This window comes from Manacus vitellinus, unplaced genomic scaffold, assembly GCF_001715985.3.
Source record: "Manacus vitellinus isolate BGI_N305 unplaced genomic scaffold, ASM171598v3 scaffold_49_pilon, whole genome shotgun sequence".
Classification (NCBI taxonomy): domain Eukaryota; kingdom Metazoa; phylum Chordata; class Aves; order Passeriformes; family Pipridae; genus Manacus; species Manacus vitellinus.
In genome coordinates, this window is record NW_021940603.1 from 5,823,091 (window position 1) to 5,846,737 (window position 23,647).

The 23,647-nt window shown below is 38.3% G+C and overlaps 1 long non-coding RNA gene across 4 annotated transcripts in view; it reads right to left on the bottom strand.

The window, feature by feature from the left end:
• LOC108643027 overlaps window positions 1-23,647 on the bottom strand; it is a 121,914-nt gene that overhangs the window by 59,827 nt on the left and 38,440 nt on the right. The window contains exon 1 of one of the 4 annotated variants that reach the window (XR_003916091.1): window positions 19,680-19,772. The exons of the other annotated variants lie outside the window; for them this stretch is intronic. This is a non-coding gene — a long non-coding RNA (uncharacterized LOC108643027). Of the gene's footprint in view, window positions 1-19,679; window positions 19,773-23,647 lie in introns of those variants that run through there. 4 annotated transcript variants of the gene reach the window in all.

Genomic DNA, 23,647 nt, shown 5'->3' on the forward strand with positions numbered 1-23,647 from the left:
TATTCTAAAACCTGGAACATTAAAGTTCACTAAGCCTGGCTGTTGGCAGCTACATTTATTTACTTTCTGGCTTCTGACAGGCCATTTTCAGAAACATACGAAAGGTGCTTTTGCTTCCAGAACTGTCCTGTCAGGAGATGCGAAGCATGCTCATTCTCACTGCCATTAAGAGCAACTTCCCAAAGACCATTAACACTCTTACATTGTTGAATTCTAAAACCACTTTTCCTAAAGGATGTTATGGTGCTACTTATTCACTTATATAGCAATATTATCAATTTTTTGTGGTATTCTGCTACTCACATTAGTGTTTTCTAAGGTGCTTCCAAAGCAGAAGTTCCCTGTGGTCTTAGTGCATTTTTGTTAGTTCCTCGGGAAGCCAATAAATTGGAGCACTTGGTGTAGAAAATTAGATCCTATGCCCTATTTGATATGTGCTTATGTTCTATTGGAATAAAGAAATGTGCTACAGATAGTGAAATTCTGTTCATTAGCTTGTATTTATTATCAGACTGCAGCTGTAGCCGTTGGGCTGGCTGACACATTTAAAGTGTTTTCTAATGTAGTAAGTACATTGGAGAAAAACAGTGTTAGCAACATGAAGCCAAATTCTAAGACAGTTACAAAAAAATTATACTCTTATTTACTCAGTTAACTTCCTCAAAGTTGAGCTGGCTTTAAAAGCAGACTTTGGGCTGCATACTTTAATGTATGTTAATGCACAGAAATAGAGCATAGTACTAAGCTGTCTGATATTGCACAGACTCCCACATGACACAACACAATCTGTCACATCAGGAAGACTTAACAGCACTGGTCCAATCTAATCCAGTTGGGATCAGCCTAACCCAGGCAGCCGAGCAAGGCCTATAGTTAAAGAGCTTTTTGCTGCTGGAATGCAGCACATACTGACCTGGAACTTGAATCACTCCACCAGTGCTGTCCTTCCTCTCCACTTCCACATTCATGCAAATGGGGTCAGCTCAGGTTCATTTTCAACAATTAATTGAGACTTGTCCTCAACTCTCAGAGGTGTGAGCTGCCTTTTTTGTGCAGCTGTGAGGCACACAGCAGTCCGAGCAAGCAGTGAAAAAATACAACTTCAGGAGACATGCTGTCTAGTGATAATCTCATGCTACCACTGACTGCTACTGAAGAATGGATGAAACCATTATTTATTACAGATGATTAACTTGTTACATCCTCAAAGTCAATCTACCAAAAGGTGAAAAATGCCTGACATAAGTTTGCCCAGGAAGCAAATTCATTAAATGAAAGAAACAACAACAGAAACTATTGCATAGTTCCAGAGGACAAGTGATGGAAGTACATGAGCACTACAACGAGCCAAGTGCAGGGAAAGCACAGCCTATAGCAATAGGACATTGGCTATCTTCTGTCTTCACCAGCCACTGGAGGGAAGATATCACAGGGCTTTGACAATCCATCTCAATTTTTGTGACAAAAAGAACAAATTTAACTTTCACAAACAATGGATATTATTCTTGCAAGACGTGGCTTTTCTATGATGACTCCCAGTATCTTGTCACAGTTCTTGCTGCCTTCTTGACCCAGTTGCCACTCCATTTATCCAAGGTCTTATCTCACTCTACTCTTTTCAGCTTATAAACTTCTACCCCAGCTCTCTAACTCCTTATTTGTTCTTACTTATCCCTCACTCTTCCTGACCAAGTCCTTTTCTTCCAATTTACCACCTACACTCACTGGTTCCCACTTGCAGTCTCAGTCTCACCTCATGAGAAGAAAACTTAACTCATGATCCAGGCTCAGCTTTCTCCCACCTTGCACAGCCCTTAAATCCTGGTTGTCTCACCCTTGTCCTACCAGTCCTTCCCATTCTTATCCTCTCTGCACCAGAATATGTATTTTCTACCTGATATGTTGTCCCACATCTGCACAGTCAGGAGAGGCGATGGAAGAACGTGCTGAGTACCTGAATGCCCTGGGGTGATGCTTAGGGCAGCACTCAACCTTAGGTGAAGTCATCTGCTTCTACTGAGCAATTCTGGACCAAAACATTGATATTTGGCTTTGATCAAATTCATATTAGGTCAATGATCTTGAAGGAACAGCAAAAGCTATCCCTGACCCCAGAACACCTCTGCCAGACTCGAAGTTCTCCTGAAAACAAAAGCATATTTGTAGAGGAGAAAGCAGGTAAATTCCTTTTAGTGGGCTGAGTAAAGATTGGGAATGTATTTCAGCTGAAATACACACAGACAAGGGACACTCTTCACACACACACACTTTATTACCCACTTAAGAATACATTTATGGCAGAATTCAGAAATTGTCTAACTCTCAGAGAATCAAAGTTTTAAGAACAACCTAGGTTGTCCCAAGATTCCCCAAACTCCCCACATCCTGGAAAGAAGAATTATAGGATGTACTTTCCTGAATGTGTTCTGCAAATGGCTCTGGCCCTCAAGACTTTCATGTCCTCATCTGTCCCGGGTCTCTCTCACCCTGGGGGCTCTGCAGGGAGCAACCCCTGCTGCCTGCACAGCACTGAGCACCTGCCTGTCCTCTTCCCTCTGAGATCCTTGTGCTGTTCCCATTGCCACATAGGGGTGCAGAACAAAGCAAGCTTGCTGACACTTCAGTGTGTATGTCACTGTGATGATAGTGTGGCAGGAAACTTATCACATTCTGAATGTACTTGTGAAAGTCCCAATCTCTACGTGCTGGCATTTATATGTATAACATTTTAGGGAAGCCAATTTAATTACCGAGGGCAGGTCACAGTGCTCTGTGTACAGAGGCCCTTTGTCCAACTACACCATTTTCTGACCTTCTCTTCTTCACTTCAGATGTTACAAAACTGCCAGAGCCTGCTATCTCATCCCTGTCACCACCATCTGGAGCCCTTTTCTTATTTTCCTGTTACTCAGGAGACCCTCTGGTATTTTTAGGAATATCAATTTACTCTTTTACCGAAAAATATTTGTGGGAGTATGCAAAAGAAATACTCCACAAACCCAGCAGACGCATTATGTGAAGACACCTTGCAGTTATTAAATGAGGTGACTATTCTCAAGCCCATCACTTCCCACTTCTTTTCACATCATCATGATTTTTCAACCTCAGTCTATACCCTTTAAGAAGGATTTAAATACACTAAAAACAGCACAAAACCCTCTGCCTGCAGTCTGCCTCAAATAAATAATTTCCAATTTCCCACTGTAGTTTTCATTTTATTCTTTTACTTTCATTTATAATGACTTCTTGGCATCCTGTTTCCTAACAACATACTATTAGCACTTCACTATTGTAATCCCCTCTTTAGCTGCCTAACCCAACGTTAGTATTAGCATCAGTGTTATCGTGTTATCATGTAACATAGCTGCATGAAAAATTATAACAGTTGTGCAGCAGTTACAGTGTAATTACTTAGTGCCACTCAATATGAAGTGCTGCAGTAACAGGTTGCATAATCAATTAAATTTCTGAATTCTGGTCACATAAGAAGCCTCTGAAACAATGTCACTGCACAGGTTTCTCAATTGTGTCTCCAACTCGATTGCAGCAGTGCTGTTCAAAAGGCAGCCAAAACTGGAGGACTGTTAATTTTTGCTACTCCCACTAGCAAGAAGAACATACAGCTGTGGTCTTGTGAACTGCTGCAGTTACTGAAACATGTTAATATGGGAAAAAAAGACTTGGGGTGGGGGAAAAAAACAAACATAAAACAGCATAGGTAAGTAAATTTACACTCTCCAGGAGTGTTCTTCAGCCTTAGACACCAAAATTGTAAGGGACAAAGTAAACTACTTTTTCCAGCAGACTTTTATAATCATGTTACTGTTCATAAATATAAATTGTACACAAATGAGAAACAATTAGGCATACTGATGCCTATACACTTGACTTCTACAGTGCCTAGGCAATTTGGAGAACTGCTGCAACAGGCTGCTTTCATACATGGGACGGTGATCTTTCTTGAATAACAATGTTTTCCATTTTCCTGCCACATATTTGTTAATAAATACCGTGGAAGAACTAAAATGTAGCATTAATCATAACACAAATGTAATAAACTTTTGTAACCAATTTTAATTGGTTAAGATTTAGCTATTTTCTTTACAGGCTAAAACTGGCCACCGACTTTGCAATCTATAAGATTCATATGCATCATTCACAAAACTTGAAAAATATTATTCTGTGAAACTTGAAAGATGCAAATTACAGTTACCTTTGGAAAGGCAGGAACTCCAGTATATAAATTTTCATACCACATGAGTGTTCCTACATCTGTATTTTGCTATTAGAAGATATACATACACAAAGAAGGCATATATATATATATATACACATATATATATATATACACACACACACATACTTTCTATAAGATAAACACTAGCCTAAGTAACAGCAAGATTCTCAGTCCTCAGTTCCTTCCAAATTCTTAACCTTGGAGTCTCAGGTAGTAGCAGGAATGGAGAAAACAGTGGAAATTTTACTATCCATGCCAACTAGAAACTTGTGATCTTTCCTCTTAAATGTAGCACTTGCCTGATGTAAATTTCTGCAGCATTTCCTGGTCAATTTTCAAAGACTGTGTATTACATTAATGAACTAAACTGTGGTGGATTGTTTGTATGAAGTTGATTTTTCCCTTTTGCTTAGATTGGATCAGCTTCCCATTGGTTACTTGGTGCAATTCAGTTTTTGGTCTATAAAATTTTATAGTAGACTACAATAATAAATCGATATTTATTCCTGGTTGGTGCAGCTCTATGCTCAAGACAATAACATTAGCTTATTTTTGGGGAAAAAGTAAAACTACCTTACGGAAAAATTTAAAAATTCTTACACACAGTCTCATGGATTGAAGCACAGCTGCTGCTACATCTCTGCGATAAGAAGTTCAAGGCTGTTCTCTCTTTGGGAACAGATGAAAGACATGTAATTTTTCATTAAGATAACGAAAAGAAGTAGGAAACACTGTCTCCACCAAATAAAACTTAAAACAGGCACCTGTGAATAGCTGTTGAAGCCATTTCACTTGGCAAAAGAGGCATCAGCATTTGTTGGGCTAGAGACAGACACCACAGTAGTGCCATGTCCAAGAAAGCTTATCTTTATTTCACTTATTCCTTGAAGAATCTCTTGAGCATCTTTGCCCATTGAAAAAGTCACAGAACTAATAACACCTGTTACGGGATGACTATTTCAATCTTCCGTTCTTCCTGGTTTTTCACTCCTGTTCCATGAAAAATTTTGCACCAAGAAGATACCCTTCTTTTCCACATCAGTTTGGGTCTGTCCTAAAACTCAATTTCAGTTAGTGCCAACAATCTCTGAATTGAACACTTCAATGCAGAGACTAATTATAAGATTAAGTTAAAGTGTAGTTTTTTCCCCAACTTCTATGTGACTATGTTCTATATGACTTGATATGCTCTATATGACTTGATAATTTTTCCAGCTTTTATAATTACATAAAGAGTGAATCTGTATATAAAGTGATCTTATGATGTTCTATTATACAGTATTTTTAAAGATTATAAATTATGGATAACATTTCTATTTTGCTGCATGACAGGCACAGTGTTTCTAAGGGGTTCCAAAGAACAACCTGAAAATTTTACAAAGTTGTAAAAGAGATGCTACTGTTCAAGTTCAGGGAGTTGTCTCCTGCAAGCTACCCTGAGTCAACAACTCAAGGTCATCTCCTGCACGCAACGTCCTTAGGCAGCCCTAGGTCAGAGAGAGGTAAAATGTTCTTCTCATTTGTTCCTGCCCATACATCTGACCATCAATAAGCACAAGTGGCAGAGACACTCATTCACGTTCAAATCCTAGGTTACGTTTAAAGTATTTTGCCTTTTTTGTCTGATGACATTACACTGGCTTTGTTGCCTAAAAAATGGGGAACACCTTGTCTTCAGCTTGATTTGGCATTCCTTTCCCTTTATAGCTATTCATCCCTGTGCAAAATAAGAGCATAAAATCTTAGTAAATTAGAATTTACATTCCTTGGGAACATTTTAAAGGTATAAGGTGGCAAAACCCAACCAAACAAAATCATCAGCCCCATCAGTTTTGATGAACACTAAACTTTTCAGAATTATACCAAAATTCAACATTCATCATTGGTGCAAATAAAGATGTTACTGGAGCAGATTTCTGTGACTAATGTTGTGACATTAGATTCTTCTGCTTCTTCTCTTCTTGAGTGCAAATATGAAAATAATTTTAAAAACAAAACAAGAAGAGCGCATTTCTCTTACATTCAAGTGTTCAACCAGAAGCTCCCCAGAGGTTTCTGTGATGGCTCATTTATAATATAATTCAACAAGAGCAGTTAAGTGATGCTGTTGTACGGTTTAAGTGCTTTTGCTAATTTTCCTGGCCCTGGGGGGGTTTTGTATCATATATTTCATTTGAAGCAATATAAATTTCAGCAAGCAATCAGAAACACTCCCTAAGGAGTGCAGGGGGACATCTGGACAAAGAAGTTCCCTTTATAAATGTATGCTGTGCATTCTCTGTAGCCACTCTTGCAATAATCTCTACACTCAATTTGCTCCACTTGCTATTGTTATCTGCTACAGACTTAAATATTAACACACACTCATTGTGGATATACATACTTACACTATTAACACACTTTAATATTTATGATCAAATACACCCATGAAAATGAAATTAATCTTTTTCTTGGCAGAATCTGAAATAGCAAGCAGTATTCCTAACTCTGTCAACCCCATGGCTGGAATCCACACACAGATAGCACTACCTCAGAGATAAAAGGAAGAGAAGCTCCAGGAGTGGTCTGCAGATTTCCCAGAAGATCCATCATCTCGCTGCGGGATGATGATGGGTTGGACACATAGTTCAGTCTCAGAACAACCCAGCAATACAGAAGACCTCAACAACTAACTGGTTCACAGCTTCCCACAAGCATTAGGATTACCTAGACCTTCCTGGTGTGTCTGTGAACACCAAGTTGTCTACCATGACCAAAAATTGTTGAGCTGGAGTACAGCAGGTATTGTATGAAAAGATGTATTCAACTGGGTCTTGCTGAATTGGTGCAGAGTTGCTCATTAAAATTTATGGCCACCTTATGCAGTAGACCAGACAATCATTCAAACAGCTATAAAATTTACAATTGCATGAGACTAAACACAAGGAAAAGAGCAGGAAGTATCATAAATCATAAACATAGGTCCTTGGTGTAACACAAACAACCAGAATCTCCATTTCCACCGACAACACTTAAAACCATATCAGTTTCATATTGCTGTAATTGCTTTAATACGCTGGATACCTAGAAGGTAGGTACCCTACAGTCCTAAGCCTAGAGGACTCTTCAGAGCAGTAATGAGAGATAGTGAAATGTTTATTTGGTTCATTAACTTCGAGAGTTCAGTGTTTTTCATATTATCTAAAGTGGAATCTGGTGCCTCCCCTACACGAGGTGGCCACACACCAAATGCTGGGTCTCCAGGATGTGCATTTAAGATATAGGAAGTCCTGAAGTGTTGATGCTGCCATTGAAAGGGGAAGGACATCTGGCTCCTTGGGCCTGACTCCTGTGAAAGGTCTGGCAGATATGCCAGGTGATAAGTGTTGTAGGCACAGACCTAAACAAGCTTAGATCATACAGATGACATTACTTGCACATTAAGAAAGGCCCAGTAGCATCCAGCCAAGTACTGTGGCAATCCAGATGGTAACTAGACTATTAGATTATTTAGACTATTCTGTGTACTTAGGTCCAATGTAACTGCAAGTGAGCAGACCTAAGCAGAAGAAAACGGTATAGGAAAATTGTTTTCTGCCCTTCAGTTAAAGCAATCCAGTAGATCAGCAGTATCTCAATATTAATACACACTCAAATTTCATGTCCTTCTCTGCTTTCCATTTAGAACTGTGGGAAAACAGATGGACTCTCCTGCATGCCCTCTAGTTAATAGACTTTGTTGAACCAAAGAGAAAATGCCAACAAACACCCTGCAGCAGCTTTCTGTGGTTCTTCTCAGTCTGCTGTACTTTTACTTTATTCCTTTAAAGATCTAACTTAGTAAGCCTGAAACACCAAAGTATTGAAAACATTGAAAGAGGAGGGGATTTTATCTTCTTTTTTTTTTTTAATACCTGCAATGGTTCTGAGTGGTACTGGCCTTTGAGATTAGCAAGAGCCAGGATTTTTATCTCAAGCAGCTGCAACATTTCTCTTCATCATCTCCCTTTCCCTGCAGATGCTACAGTGTCAGACCAGCTGAGACCAGAAGCATGAAGGCTGAGATACCAGGAGAATGGCTGTTCTTGCACAGAAGTAGTGAAGTGCATGCAGAAGTCACAAGAGATATGTCAGTAAAACAACTTGTCCTTTTCAATTTAGCAAGTTCATTGCTTTTGGATGTGGCTGTTTCAACTTCTGGGAACTTACTTGAACTAAATGTTTTAGAGTTATAAAAAAGTGCATGGTATCAGCCAGAATAAAGTCTTTTAATGTACTTTCTTCTTTTTGAAGTTTAACACCAACACCGTTTCTACAGAACGTGTTTTTAAAGTAATTATTTTCATTAAATAATGGCAATTTGCTCACTGAAATAACTGGGGAAACCCCTGTGTATTCCAGCGAGCACTGACTGAGGCCTCCAACATTAAATTCTATCATCCTTAAAGACTTGACCCTGCACCACTAAACATTACTGGGAATTATGCCATTGGCTTCAAAGGGAGTAGGAACAGGCCCTAAATAAGCAAAACTTCCAGTTATTACTCCAACGGGAGTAATCCTGTCAGGCCACAGAATGTGCCTATATAAGCCAAAAATCCAACAGTGCTTTCTAAATGATATCCATAGACTCTGCATGAGTGTTCTGTATTTACATATGCATAAACCACTCCAATGTGTGTATCAGGTAATTGTACAGAAAGGCACAAGGGAGTTCTAAGAGAGCCCGTGTATGAACCCCAGCCTGTGTGCCTGATGGGCTCAAAGCCCTTCTCCAATATTATCCCTCCAAAATATACATGCACAGACAGACAAATAAGTCTCCTCACAGACCAAATTGCCAGAGCAAGTCAGGGGAGTTTTATAATTAAGCTCTGCCCATCTTCTGCCCTCCTCCCATTTGAAATCAATTTAAGAAGGGTGGAATTGCATAAGGTTTTTCTTCCATAGCAGTGTTATTTTCAACAACACCACTGATTGATTTGCTAACAAGTGATGTAGATTGTGTTTGAACCCACTGCCTTAAGCAGAAAAAGGCAGAACAAACGCCACATACAAATATGTGAATTGCCTTTGCAGGGTGGAACCCGGCATCATCACAAGAGTGTTCATTGCCCACATAGCCACACGTGGCAGAACGTTAAGACAGACAGGACAAAAATCTGTAAGATTCATATCTGGTGTCTGTGACTGCAGGTATTTGAACCTGGGATTTGAACTCAAACAGTGGGAAAGCAGTTATCAGTCCTTTAGAGAATGTTCCAATAAGCAGATAAAGCCAGGAGAGCCAAAATTAGATCACAACACTAATAATTATTGTTTAAAAATTACTACAACTCTTGGTTTTCTTTTTTTTCCCCTCTCTATTATTTATGCCTCACCCTTCCAACCCAGGAAGTCACCAAGGTCAGAAAGCTTTATTGAACAGATATCTAAACTTCATTTAAATGCAATTTCCAGAATCTACAAGGCTGAAACAATCTAAGGCTAACACACTTTTGAAAAGTCAGGCATTGCACTTTGCTTTTCTAAAGTTAACATCTCCTCCACTTTACCAACTTCCTCGATGCTCAAAACATCTCCAGAATTTTGAACATCTAGGTTTTTTTGGTACCTCACATTTCTCTATAAACATAGTCTTATACTGTACAGCAAGGGAATCCAGGATGGATATAGGCCAGGATAAACATTCAAAATAACTCATGGTGGGTTTTTCCTCCTCATTTCAGTATTCATGACTGTACTTTAAAACTATAGATATGTAAAAGAATTACTATTCTTGGTATGAAAAAGCATATTCAGGTACAGTTTTTAACATGAAGGAGCTCAAACCTACCTAATATGCTGAATGAGTAGAGAAAATTTTCAGCAAAACAAGAGACAGGTAGAGAAGAGGCTTATAATATTTGAGATCATTATATACCTCTCTTGGGAGAAAATGGGTTGATTCCTCAGGGACAGAAAGGCAGTGCAAGATGCTTGAATTCAGCAGTTCAGGAGTCAAACTAAATAATGAGTTCCAACAAAGGTGATAGAAGATACTAACTCTTGAGACACCTACCGCACCCAAACCCATCCTTTGCCAGAGATTCCTGTTCAGTTATTGATTCAGTGAGAGTGCAATTTTTAAAGGAAATTAAATCCTCTTGAAGAAGGACAGATCCAAAACTGGTAGATAAAGATTATCGTGAAGGGAATTGAACATTGGAAAGGGAACATGCATCCACCCTGAAGACAGGGGATAGCCCATAGCTGCCTGGAAGACAAAGAAAGAGGGAGGAAACAGCAAGTATGCTGTTTGATGTTATCTGAGACGTGATGAAAGAAGTGTATTCTCATCTGGGACTTTTTGAAAACAAAGAACTTGATGCACCACATATATATACCACTCAAAGGAAAGTGCCTTCTCTCCCTCAACAGAACACTGAGGTCTCCACCCACAATAGGTTAATTAATAAAGATCGTGTTGGCTGACACCAGGATTCCACCAGCTCAACTGCCTTCCCAGCCCTCAGCACGGCCCTGGATATATTTGTTCTGTTGGTAGGCGGAAAGGCAAGGATTTCCCCCAGTAACTCTCCAGCTGAACTTGCCAGAGGCCTCCTGTGGCAGGAAGTCAATTTATAGACTTCTGACATGCAGCAGCTGCTGTTGAAAGCTCCCCACGGCTTTCGAAGCCACACTGACCAGTCTGCTACCACAGCCTCCCTGTTTTAACAGGATCTTCAAAAACAGTTGTTTATGCCCAAGGGTTCAGAGACTTCCATGGTTTTCTCTTTTCTATATCAGATTGCTCACGTGGAGATTGTCACCAGAAACACCTCTGTGGATCTTGAACTCTTGTACTTTATACCACTCCCAAGTGGTACCCACTTTCAAGTCCTGTGCTCTATTACCCATTTAATATTTGTGCTAAAGGAACAAAGCACAAGTAGTGGAAAATTTCTGTATAGGCTTATATAACCATCACAAAAATAATAAGTTTTATACTGCTATTTAAAGCCATTATTTTCTGAGCAGACATAGTTAGCATGCAAGGCTTTTAATGAATGGATTTGGCCCATTCAATAGTTTTAAAAACAGGCCACACTGTCTTCTACCTTGAAATAGACCCATATATCAGTAAAGAACTGTTTGTCATCTCTGTATCTATTAGCCTGCATTTTGGATTTCTCCCGACCCCTCACCATCTGGCATTGCCACCAGTACCCATGGCATTACATTTTCAACAGTACCCTGTCTGCCACATTATTTCTCTTGGAACTCAAGGATGCAAGAAACTGAGGAATTCCAAGAGCTGTTAATGGCCTTTTTCAGTTCAGCAAAAGTCAGAAAGGTTTTACCAGTTGGTATTTTTTATTATTCCCATCTCAAGGAACAGCTGCTTTCCCCCTCTGCTGGCATCCTGCCAGGAAAACAAAGCCCTCTAGTTAGCACTAGAACTGTCAATAACCCACAGACCTTAACCTGATAAAGTGATCATCAAATCAAGTCCTAAGAACAGTGGTAAGTAATAGGGATTGCTATACCAGGTAAACAAAGATGAAATCTCCCTGAAATAATTTAAATCAAATTTATAGAACACTGATAGAAACCTTACTTGTAGGGCAGAAATTTTCCATGCAGGCATTCCCCATTAGAGCTGCTATTCTCTATGTTCAACACGTTGATTTGATAAGAATCTGTTTTCTCTCCTCACGAAGTTGGCTCTTTAAATGCCAGAATTTTGCTTCAAGTAAAATACTAATTCTGGCCAGGCTCTTTGGAGAGCACCTTCTTCGCTAAAACTCTCATAAGGGAGCAGGGAGAACACCTCAGCATAACAGATCAAAAAAATTCTTTCAGACTGCCCTAAAAATCTTCTGAAAGCACCTAAGGGTCAGGTGTGGGTGAGTCATGCCCTGTGACACTTGATCAGCTAAATGGCCAACCGATATTTACAGCACCTGAAGCTTTCAGAGAAATACCTAAATATTTTGCCTGAGAAAAATCACTCAGCAAATGCATGGTCAGAGTAAATCTATATTTACAGTTGGATACTGCATGCTACAAACTCAACTTCTGAGCATCCCAGAAAGTAAGGCTCTTGCAAAAACTCCTATGACCTTGTTCTTCACAAACAATTCTATTCACTCAGATTCAATTCTTTTCTTTCCCATTGTTTTAAGTCAGCTAAGCCCCTTTTTTCATCATTGCTCTTGTTCACTTCATCTTTCACTACTTTTAAAAACCAATTACCACATAGAATCTAATTACTTCTTTTCCTGCTCTAAAAATAATCTGCCACTGTAAGAAAGCACATCTTTACACCTGCATCTACTCAGCTTCTTAATCCATGAAAATGAGTACACAACTTTCCCACTGTAGTCAGTCTCTGATACTTCTGGATGACACTTGTTTGCAGTGCTATTATTGTAATTTATTACATCCCATCCTCCCTAAATACCATTTTCCTTGCTGCAAACCAAAAATCCTTTTCCTGGCATCAAGCAATCCTGCAGTATCTTTGTTGACACCCTGCCAAGATCTTTGCAGGTTCTCAGCAAATCTGTTAGTCTCTGCTGGGGCCAGCTGCTGTCTACAACCCTCACATATTCTGAGCTTCGTTTGATTAGAAACCCCCCTGAATATATTATGTGCTTCTGACCTCAAGGGTAATCAGATGGAAAGACACTTCTGCTGACCATTGCAGAATCCTTAGCTCACTAGCCCTGAAATTCAATTTGTATAATATCACAATGGGTGAGAAGAGATCAGGTCAGAAGAAGAAAGGAGTTTTCATCCAAGTCTTCCTAAAGATTCAATCTTGGCATCATGTCCAGAGACATTTATCCCACCCTCCCAAAGAACCAGATGAAATCTCAGAAGCTGATGAGATTTGAACTGTTACCAACTTATAAAAAAATGTCTCAGAGCTGTCAGCATTCCAGTTCTGATCCATTACAGACTGCAATGTATTCACATGATTCAGCATTATTTCATTAGATGTCAAATTTTATACACATCAAGAGATTTTTTGTAAAACTGGAAAGGTTGGATTGGTTTTCCTTTATTTGTCAGCTAGGCTGCTTTTGTGAGCAAAGACATTCAACACAGTATGAACATGCACTAAACAGTAGGCTTCCTGATAAAGAGAGAACCATTAGGCTACATGGTACCCACAAGGCATGCTGCAGATACACCTGCTGGATCAGGCTCTGGAACTGAAAGAGAAAAAACCCATTCCTCGAATCCCAGATCATGCAAGGAGAATGTGCAGGTGGTATGAAAAGCAGTGGCTCCAGGACTAGATGAAAATTGAGTAGGAATTCAAGGGTCAGTGTGGTGGATTTAAATGCCAAACCTGGTAGTACTGTGTTCTATATAGGGATTAGTCCAAAAGACCTCACACTTTATAATAACCAAAAATGCAACAGAAGAGGCATTTTTACCACTTAAAGCTCAAAAGTTTGATCTCCAATAAGTGAAAAGTATCAGGGAAAAAGGCCACAGCTACCAATCACATGCAGATAAAAAAAAAACAAAACAAAACACTGAATGCCTAGAAAACAGGTGCACACCTGCTCTCTAGCCCTTGCCAGGGATGCTCAGAACTACAAAAATACCACAGTCCCACAGGCTCAAGGAACTCCAGATTTGTAGCTGTTTCTGGGACTCAGTTTTAAGATGGCCCATTTGTGGCCTTTAAAGTGGTAATTGGCTTCACGGTAGCACTTAGGTATGCTTTTCAACTAATTGCAGTATAAACCCATGCACTGCAATTCTTCCCCTCCTTGGATTTCAGTGCTCCATCAGACCTTTGTGTACCATCCTTTCTAGAAACTGGGGTTTGGCAGCTCTATCCTACCCTCTGGCTATTGTTGTTTTGTGAGCATAGGAAAAATGAAAGAAGCCATAAACACAGCAACTGAAGGGAAACACAAAGCAACTGAGCCAGTGCTTAGACAGTGATCTGGAAATGCTTGATGCAAGAGATGGTCTTTGTCTGTTCTGGTTTAATGGCTCAGTGTGGGTGGGTGTCACATAATAGTGAGGTCGATATTACTACCAATTGTTATTATGGAATAGCAGTTATTGCACACTCCTGCCCAACCTGTCAGCACTTAGAATAGCACAGGCAACACCTTCCAGACACATGAAGAAGAGTTATTCTCTAGTTTTTAAAGCAAATGGAGCATTAGCAGGTGAGAATCTCAGCAAAGAACGTCTCAAAAAACTGTATTCATATACCTATCTCCAAATCTTTAGGAAACTCATTGCCTTACATATTTTGTAAATATTTTAAACCAAAATGCAGTATATATTTACTGATGCATAATACATCATTAGTTAGCCTACCAGCAACAGTGCATAAGCTTAATGTGTGGCCTAACAAAGTACACATCAATACATGATCAGCATCAGCTCTTGGGCTCTGCCCTGTAAGTGTCCCCTGTGGGTACGGTGACATCATTTGTGCTAAATACCAACTGAACTCCAGACCTCAGTTCTCAGCTGACCGAACAACCCCACGACATATTGTGGGGGAACCACAGGACATGCACATGCTCAGAAAACTCACAAACCTTTGCTAACATGATTTCCCCTTCAATCCACATTAGTTCCAGCTACACAGCATTTGTGTTATGGGAGAAACAGACAAGTGGATTAAGGGAGAAGGATTGCATCTTTCTTAAGCACTGTCATATTGATATCATGAGGGTCAATGCAAAAGCATTTTTAATCTGATAAGTCAGGTGCAAGACTGAGCATTACTTCTGCAAAGGATTGCACTAGAAAACATTTCAGCTACAGTAGTGCCTCTTTCTTTAAGCATTCCACACACAATTGTATTTTCTGAGTGTCTAGGAAATAATTTGCTTCTTCCCAGTGATGACCCATTCCTAAATTAAAAAGCTCCAATGATATCTCTAAGGCAAAACAAGTATACCCAGAGAGTAATGTAGTAGTTTTTGTATATGCTTGTGGAGTTCTGAAATTCTGCATCTTGAAGAATTAGGGTACAAGATCTTAGAGGAATGCTGTTAAATAAGTCTAATAACTCTCTAGAATAAGTTCTACAACTTTAATGATTAACCATGAGGCCAGAATCATGGAATATTCCGAATTGGAAGGGACCCACAAGGATCATCAAGTCCAACTCTGAAGTGAATGAGGATTGAACATGACCTTGGCGTTATCAGCACTGTGTTCACCTCACAGCCACGTAACTACAGAGCTCAGTGACCTCATCTGAGTCTGCCCATGCCAACATTCCCACAGGTATTTTAATAGGATGCACATGTATGTTTCCACTCAAATTTTGTTTTGATAACCTTGTGACAGTAGCTTCAAAAAGCAATATACTGTAAATACAACTGTACAGTTTGAAGACAGTTCCAATTTTTGGAGCTCAGGACATGTTCACTGACACAAGTGTTTAATTTTTCTGGATGGTTCATTCCATAGCTTATAATCATACATACATTGTTTCCCACAATGGGGGATGCACTGACTCTCACATAGGTGAATACTTCACAGCAAAAAGGACATGACTATTTACAAAGATCATTAACTCATTTGTTGGATTGAGGCTTTGAACACTGGCTACTGTTTTCCAAATTTTCTTTTATAATGATAGGAGTACTCTACTGGGCAGATACAACAGACAGGTGATCAGAGATACATAATCACACTTTTTATACAAAATACATTAAGGAAATCTAATTAATGTCTGAGATTGGGGAGGTGGATGGCAATGGTATTACATACAAGAGACTCCCTGCTCAGGTAAACAGCATGGTTAACAATTAAGTAAATCAAGTAAACATGTTGCAGATTAATAACAACATTGCTAAGGCAAATCCCCTTTAGGTGATTAGTCCAGGGAAAAATTTAGGGTTTAGTCCAGAGAATGCATCTTTGATATTAACTGAGATTTTTACATATGCTAGATCCTTCATCTGAGAGAATTTCAACCATGGCAATATTTTTCTCCTCACCTCTTTTACATATATTTCTCTCAAACATTTAAGCACCTGCATTTTATAAATTTACTCTGGTAAAGTCCTGCATTCGTTTTTGTTCCTGGGAGGTGTGACAGTTTCTTCAGCAATATTCACATGCTAAGTTATGCTTAGATATACCTTGGATTGGTGTTTAAGAGAAGTAGTTACATGAATTTGCTTGCATATCCAGCACATCAAACTTCTTTCTGATTGTGATCCAATCAGAATGAAAATGCTCAAGTTCCAAATCAATTGTTCCAAAGATTTGTAAGCATATTAGGAGGATGTCAGTCACACTAATTTAAGTCACCCTGCTGTGCAAAAGAAATTATTCAAAAAAGTCATGTGCTCTCTCAATCACAAAGTACTATGAAGTAAATCTGGCATAACCAATTCAGAAAATATCAGACCCATAACTATACAATGTGAAATGTAGTGTTGCTAAGATGATTTTTAATTAGAATTTAAAGCCCATTTTGTAGTTACTCTACAAGACCCATTTTCATCTTTAGCCATCGAGTATTGAAAATTAAAGATTTGCTGTATGCATTATTTAATAGGTCAAACACAATGAAATTACAAATGTAGATAATAAGGGAGAATCCCTTACTCAGTGAGAAAAAAAAAATCTAATCTAGAAAAGACTACATATAGAGCAGAACTGGTTGTGTCTACCCTGGTATCCTGCCTGTCTCTCTCCCAACCCCCTCAGCAAATTAGAAAAACAGTACAGACGAAACTTTTATGGAAATTTATCTGGGGAAAGTGATACCATTGGAAATGACACAAATAATTTTATTTCCCAGTCAAAACTACTTGAATGAAAATAGAAGATATCAATATTTGTTCTAAAAAATGAAAGTTCAAATAATTTTTCTTCTTCTCTGGGTGTAGAGTAAGGAGAAATAAGATTTTTAGTTGAGGAGAGTTTGAGATGCTGGGGTTTATTCCAGTAAGATATACCTGTATGTCATTTTCCAATTAATCTTATACATTTAAAATGTAGTTTAAAAGTTAACTCCAATTAGTGGGAAGGGAATCTTGCAGCTATGAAAAAAATGTTTTGCATCAGGGTTTAAAAACAGCATTTTTCCTAACAAAAAAAAAAAAAAATCCATAGGCAAAGAATCAACTTTTGCCCTGGTTCTCACGGTTGAGTTTGGCACCTAACACTCAACTGGGAACTGCTAATTGTGGGGACACTGTGTCTGTATTTGCACCTGACTCTTACAATAACTCCCAGTTGCTTTGGTAAAGAAAACAAAAGCCAATTCCCAAATTCAGCCACTCAACAATCTTGACATTGACCTTTTATGAGCAGGCAAAAAGCCTATGTACTAGTTCAATTTTACTTTAGTCTGTTGGGATTTTTGCAAGGACTCTTCTGGTTCTTCCATAGATGTGATTTCCCTCTTCCTGAGTGAGCTCCTGTACCTAAGAACTCAAGCAACCAATTCCTAGCAAGATCTCATTTGGTTTGATTACATCAGAATATTACTGACTCCTCTCTGTCCAAGACAATTCTAGGACTACAGTTTTAAAAATAGTTCCTAAATATTGAAAACACCTAGGTCAGCAGACCTTTGTGGCTTTGCACATTGACTCACATCTTTCTTTTCATTTTTTTTCCTTTCTGCAACTTCAAATGCCTGTGAGGGGGTTTTTGTCAAAATGTGTCAGTGGCAAAATCAGGGCTACAGCTTGTTAAATAAACAATCAGCCCCTAAGCCTTAACAGAAAAAGGATGAGATTTCTCATACTTACATCTTTTGTGAGTTAAGGTCTATTTAGGTTTTGAATCGCTTAAGGCAAGCATGCAATGTGTAAAGCAGAAGCCTATAAGAGAAACATTTTACTCCTATTGCTTACTGAGAAAGAACAAGGCTTTTAAAAACAGATCAGAATGCCACACTTCATTAAATAACATCAGCCTTCCTTGTCTAATAAACTCTCTCCTTTATTTTGCTATTGCATTCATTTGTATCTATTTTTAAAGGTAGCTTAGCTTTCATATAAACAAGGTACTAGGTGACCAACAGGTTTTAATGCTCACACTGTAGCAGGAACATCCAAATGGAAGGAAATTTCTCTCATTTTTATATTTTTCCTTTCAGTCTAATAATGCCTGGGTATTATTCAAAACCAGTCCAGGCTGTGTAGTCAAAAGGAACTGTTTTGGAAGAGACAAAGAATTAACAGAAGAAATTAATTCTTGTTGGTTAAAACATCTAGGGTCTCACATACTAAGGGTTTTATTTAATCATCTATATCTAGACACATGCAGAGATATAAAAGATGTTAATTTTCCATATGATTGCAAAAGTTTTCAGAAAGGATGCAAAGAAACCTGACAGCAGAAACCTTTCTCTGTTTCAGATTTGGTAAAAAAACTGACACTGGAATGGCTGGCTGAAGTTCACAAAGCTTGGAAACAACTCTGGACCTGTTTTCAAGCATTCATAGTTTCTCACTGCCATTAGAGATGAGTCTGAAGTTTCTTGAGGTTGAAGGACATTCAGACTCAGAATGGAATGATAACAGAAAAAGCCAACAATACACTACAGTTCTAGATCTGAACATCTCTGCGTTCAAAAGCACTTGGGTCCTAGCTGTGTATAAGAGCTCCTTTCTAAATAAATCAAAGATAAGAAAGCTTACTGAACTGTCAGTCTAATTGAAATGCATACATGAGGTGAGGGGAATTAAAATACCCTTATTTTATTACTGGGGGGGGGGGGAATTAGACTTCCATAGTGACCTCCAGCAGAATAGCTGCATCTCTTACCAGGTTCAGTGGAAGTTAATGGTGACCTACCACAACTGGAGCACAAGTATATTACCTCGTGGTCAGGAGAGTAATTTGTTTTCATTTTGTAGCAAATAAAAATTGCACTGTAGGTGGATTTGGTGTGCTTATAAAGGAGCAGAGAACACAAGTGGTTCTACAGGAAAGGAAAGCCACATCTATAATTTCATTTAATTTCCTTATTTAAGAATAGCAAGCTTTTCCAGAAGTTTCCCCAGTGTCTCTTGTGACCACTGACTAGCTCTATACTGCATTATTTTGTGAAAAACAGAAAGAAACTTTTTATAAAGTTCACCACAATTCGTTACTGCTCAGCAGGAACATAATCTGAACTTCTCCCAGTGCTGTAACCCAATTTAATTTCCCTGTCAGAGCACTTGATGGATGTGTCTATAGCGTTTTCAAACGGCAGATAAAACTTTTTACTACTGAAGGCAGATAGTACTTTCCCTTTCATTTGCTATCCAGGGGTTCAACTATCACCTAACTCAGCAGGGCTTCACTAATTCAGTTCTCAGTTTCTTGAACAATATATTTTTTTCATTTAAAATTAAATCATAGAAATAAAATATGAAAATTAAAACCTCGCATAAGTGAAAATCTCCAATCTCTGGAATTTGCATCCTGAACAGTACATTATTGTTTCATTTTAAATCACAGCAATACTGACCTTAAATACTAGCCAAAGAATGGCTCTTTAGCCCAGCTGCACTGAGGGTCTGAGTGTGATGTAGGAGCCAAGAGGGGCTGGGAAAAACACACATGTCATCTGCACAGGAAAGGGGAGAACATCAGAGCCCTCAGTCACAAGCAAATCAGAAAACCTGCAGAAGTGGATATAAGCTGGATAAGTGGGAGGCCAGAAGTAGCACCACCTTTTTTTAAGGAAGTAAACCTGGGAGCAGTTTCACTTGTACTAGAAGATTCCATGAAAAAGAAAGAGACACATGCACTCAAAGTTTTCCTACTGTATTCCCCTTTAAAAGGGTGCTAAAAATACTTCAGCTCTCAATGCTGCCTTTAAACTTTGAAAAGTACAACCACACCTACACATGAATGGGAAATCCCCTCAGAAAATGTATTAAGGCATTTTAATAACAATCGGTTTATGATTATTCTTCTCATCTGTGCCAAACATCTGTTTTACTAAGCTTAAATGCAGGTAATAACACACTGTGTAATGACATGGTGCTATTATTTAAAACAGTATTTCCATTTTGTGTCATAAATATTTCAACCTTTTCGATTTATACAACTGAAATTTTAGAATGGAACCTCTGAAAATTCTCAATAGATGGAACAAGTTCTGATGACAAACTTGTTTCAAGGGAAACACAGTTAAAGGCAACAGAATCTAACATAGCTGGGGGATAGAAATATCTGGATACACCCAGTTTATACCTTCAGTATCATATGATTATTAGCCACTGTTCTAATTCCTATGAATAGTAAGCAGACATGAGAGCCAAACATTCTCCATGCAAGACAAGTAAGAGCAACAACCAGCATCAACATTGCTGCAAGAGTTGTTTTAAAAGTTCATTCCACGCCTACGTACTGCACCAAGCTTTCATCAGTAACATACCCCAATTTTTAAAATCATTGAGTAGTTGTTCTTCATGAAATTATCCCCTTTTCCCAAGGACTCAGATATTCACTTAAGGCTGGAGTAAAGGAAATCAGCCTTTGGTAGGAGTCTGAAAGCAAGGATAAAATTGCATATCGCAGTGTTCTGTTCCTCTTCCTCTTTCCCTAATTCCCTTTATCAGTCCAGTAGCAATACTGAAACCAAATGCAGATCAAACTCTAGGGATATTTTTACTTTTTTTAAACATCCAAGAAAATATGAGGCAGCTTTGCCTTTGTCAGATGTGCATCTAGTCTTTTAAATTTAAGAAAACATAACCCAGAGCTTTACAGGTTGTCTTACTCCAATTGGAATGAACTCCTAATGAGCCTGTGTGGTCCAGTTTGCTTCACTGAGGGTTAGATCAGGTGACACCTTTCCACTCTTTTGGATCTGTTGTTTTAATGAGACATTTGCTCAGAAATCCTCAGAAAATGCATGCTTTATGCAGAGAACACCCTGAAATACATGCAGTAGATGCTTTGATTTTCACACCAAAGTCACAACCTCCCGGAAGTTCAGCTCTTGCTGTGCAAGTAAATCATATTCAGCCTTTATGGTGACATTTCTGTGTTTCCAACAGTATATCTGAGTGTATATAAGGTGTTTCTCTTGCCCCCCCCCCCAAAAAAAAAGAAAGTGCTCAGTGTTTTTCATACACTATTTGCTTCTCCATGGAAATATCACCAATATACAAATCAGCATATCAACAGCTGGATAATGTTCCAAACTTCTCTTCTTAAGTCACAAATAAAACTGAAAAGACAGTTAGGTCACTGAACTCGTTGCATTAGAGATGATGTCACAAAATTGGAAAAACCTTAATCAATTTAACTGGCTCAATAAAGTTTGACCAGCACTCAAGACTGAAAAGAGTATGAAAAGACTGGAGTTGCAGAAAACAGGACAGCATTGATTAAGGTATTAAAAGTCAAGATTTCTCTCTCATAATACCCAAGGGCAAAGTTTGTTTAAAGCAAGAGGAAAAAAAAGACAGTATGAGATGGCAGTTTCTCAGTTTTCTATTGTGAACTGAATTAGGTCTGTATAAACTTTCTTTATAACCTACCCTTCCCCCAGCCCAGCCCTCTGCATACTCTTTTTGTCATTTCCAAAATAACTCTGTCTTCCACACTTACTGAAGGTTCCCACTCCAGAAATCCAAACTGGCTCTCAGTTCTTAACCTTTCTCTAAAATATATTTCTCTACGGAAATCACCTCACAACAGAAATTGCACCTCACTAATCTCCCTCTTCATTATATGTCTGTCTTAAACCTGAATCCCTTTAGCTTCCCTCATTTTAGTAAGTGGGAATCAATTCAGTACAAAATGTTTGTCCTGCATGAAGCAGGACTACAAAGTAGCTTTTCCTTCCACAACTGTGCTATTTCAGGACAAACTTATGCTTCATTTCTAGGTAAAAGTGACCCATAAAATACAGTTTAGCTGACAAGAATTCTTGTCAATTAAGATACGCTTAATCTGAAGTAAGAATGTCTACACAGAACTGCATAAAGGCATAAATTAAAAGATTTAAATATTTTAGTTCAAATGCTGAAAAATACTCACTTTGAACTATATTAGATACATCTATAATGCTATAAAAATGGTACTCACTAACAAAAATATTATAAAGAGTCTATAAATTACTCAAAATTAAATTTTATTGTTTTTTCATAAGCATCTTTGAAATTCTGTTCAATCTAACAGGTAAAACTAAAAGTATACTCTTTTCTACACCTTTATTTCAAAAGCCAAGAATTATCCTAATATTCTTAGAGATTAGATGTAAATCTGTATTTAGGAAAAAACATACTATTTCAGAGTTGAAAAGCCTGCAAAAGCAGGTTACTGGTAGTAAATAAAGAGTACATTAATTATTTCAATAGCCATCAATATACATGTAATATTTTTAATCTTTTTTACATGACAAATCCTAGTTAACAGTTGAGCAGGTATATAACACTTGACATGGTGATTCCATAATTAACATCAAAATCATATTTTTGCTTCTGCAATGCCAACAGCTATTGTAAGAAAAAGCTATGTTACAAATTACTCTAACAGTGGGATTTTACAATAGAGGAACACAGGAGTCATTTATAATGCATTTGTTGCTATTAAAAAACAAATAAACATTTATAGCCTGTGCTAATTAACTTTACTGCTGAACTAGTAGTATTCCTCACTCTTCTTAATTAGAAGAAATATTGCAAGTATGGCATTAAAGTCAAACACTTTAGTGCAGTAAAAGCTGAAGTGTTTTAAAATCTTTCATCCTCCAAAACACACAGAGCTTTTGGACATCTGAGACCTACATGCACCAGGTTCAGCACTGATGCCCTCCACTCTGCAGGAACACATGATGGAGCAGCTTAGGGAGGGCATTCTTACATCAGAAGTAAATTACTGTAGTTTGAGCACAGCATCTAAGTATAGCAGCTTAGTAGACCTGCCTCACCAATACACAGCACGTGTTCCCTAGAGTTAAGGAACTCTCTCCTGGTACAAGGCTGGGAAGTCAATATACTGAAATACCAGGGCACATTCTGCCAGCACATCTGGCCATGTAAAAGTGGAAATTCAGCTTGGCCATGACTACAGACTTCATGAGCTGCCACAAAGTACATGAAGCATTTACATCGTGTATCAATAAACATTTCACCTTTTGTGGATTTTTTTCCTTACCTTGCTGCTGCCAATCCCAGTAATACTTTGTGGCAAATCTAAGGACATGTCCAGGTTGTTCTCATGAGAAGAAAAAACAAAGCAACAAATATATCATCTTTCTTTTACTGAAGTCACCAGTAATGTCAGGATCAAGCCTGTAAGAAAGTAGAAAAGTATCTGACAGCAGAACCTGAGAGACCCATTGTAATGATTCTTTTCCTCATCTTACTAAATGGCCTAAGGTCTGGGTTGTGAAAGCATGGTGAACATTGACCATTAGAGTTCCTTAACTTCCTGAATTCCTTCAGCTCTCATTAATGCCAACTAAGTCAATAGTTA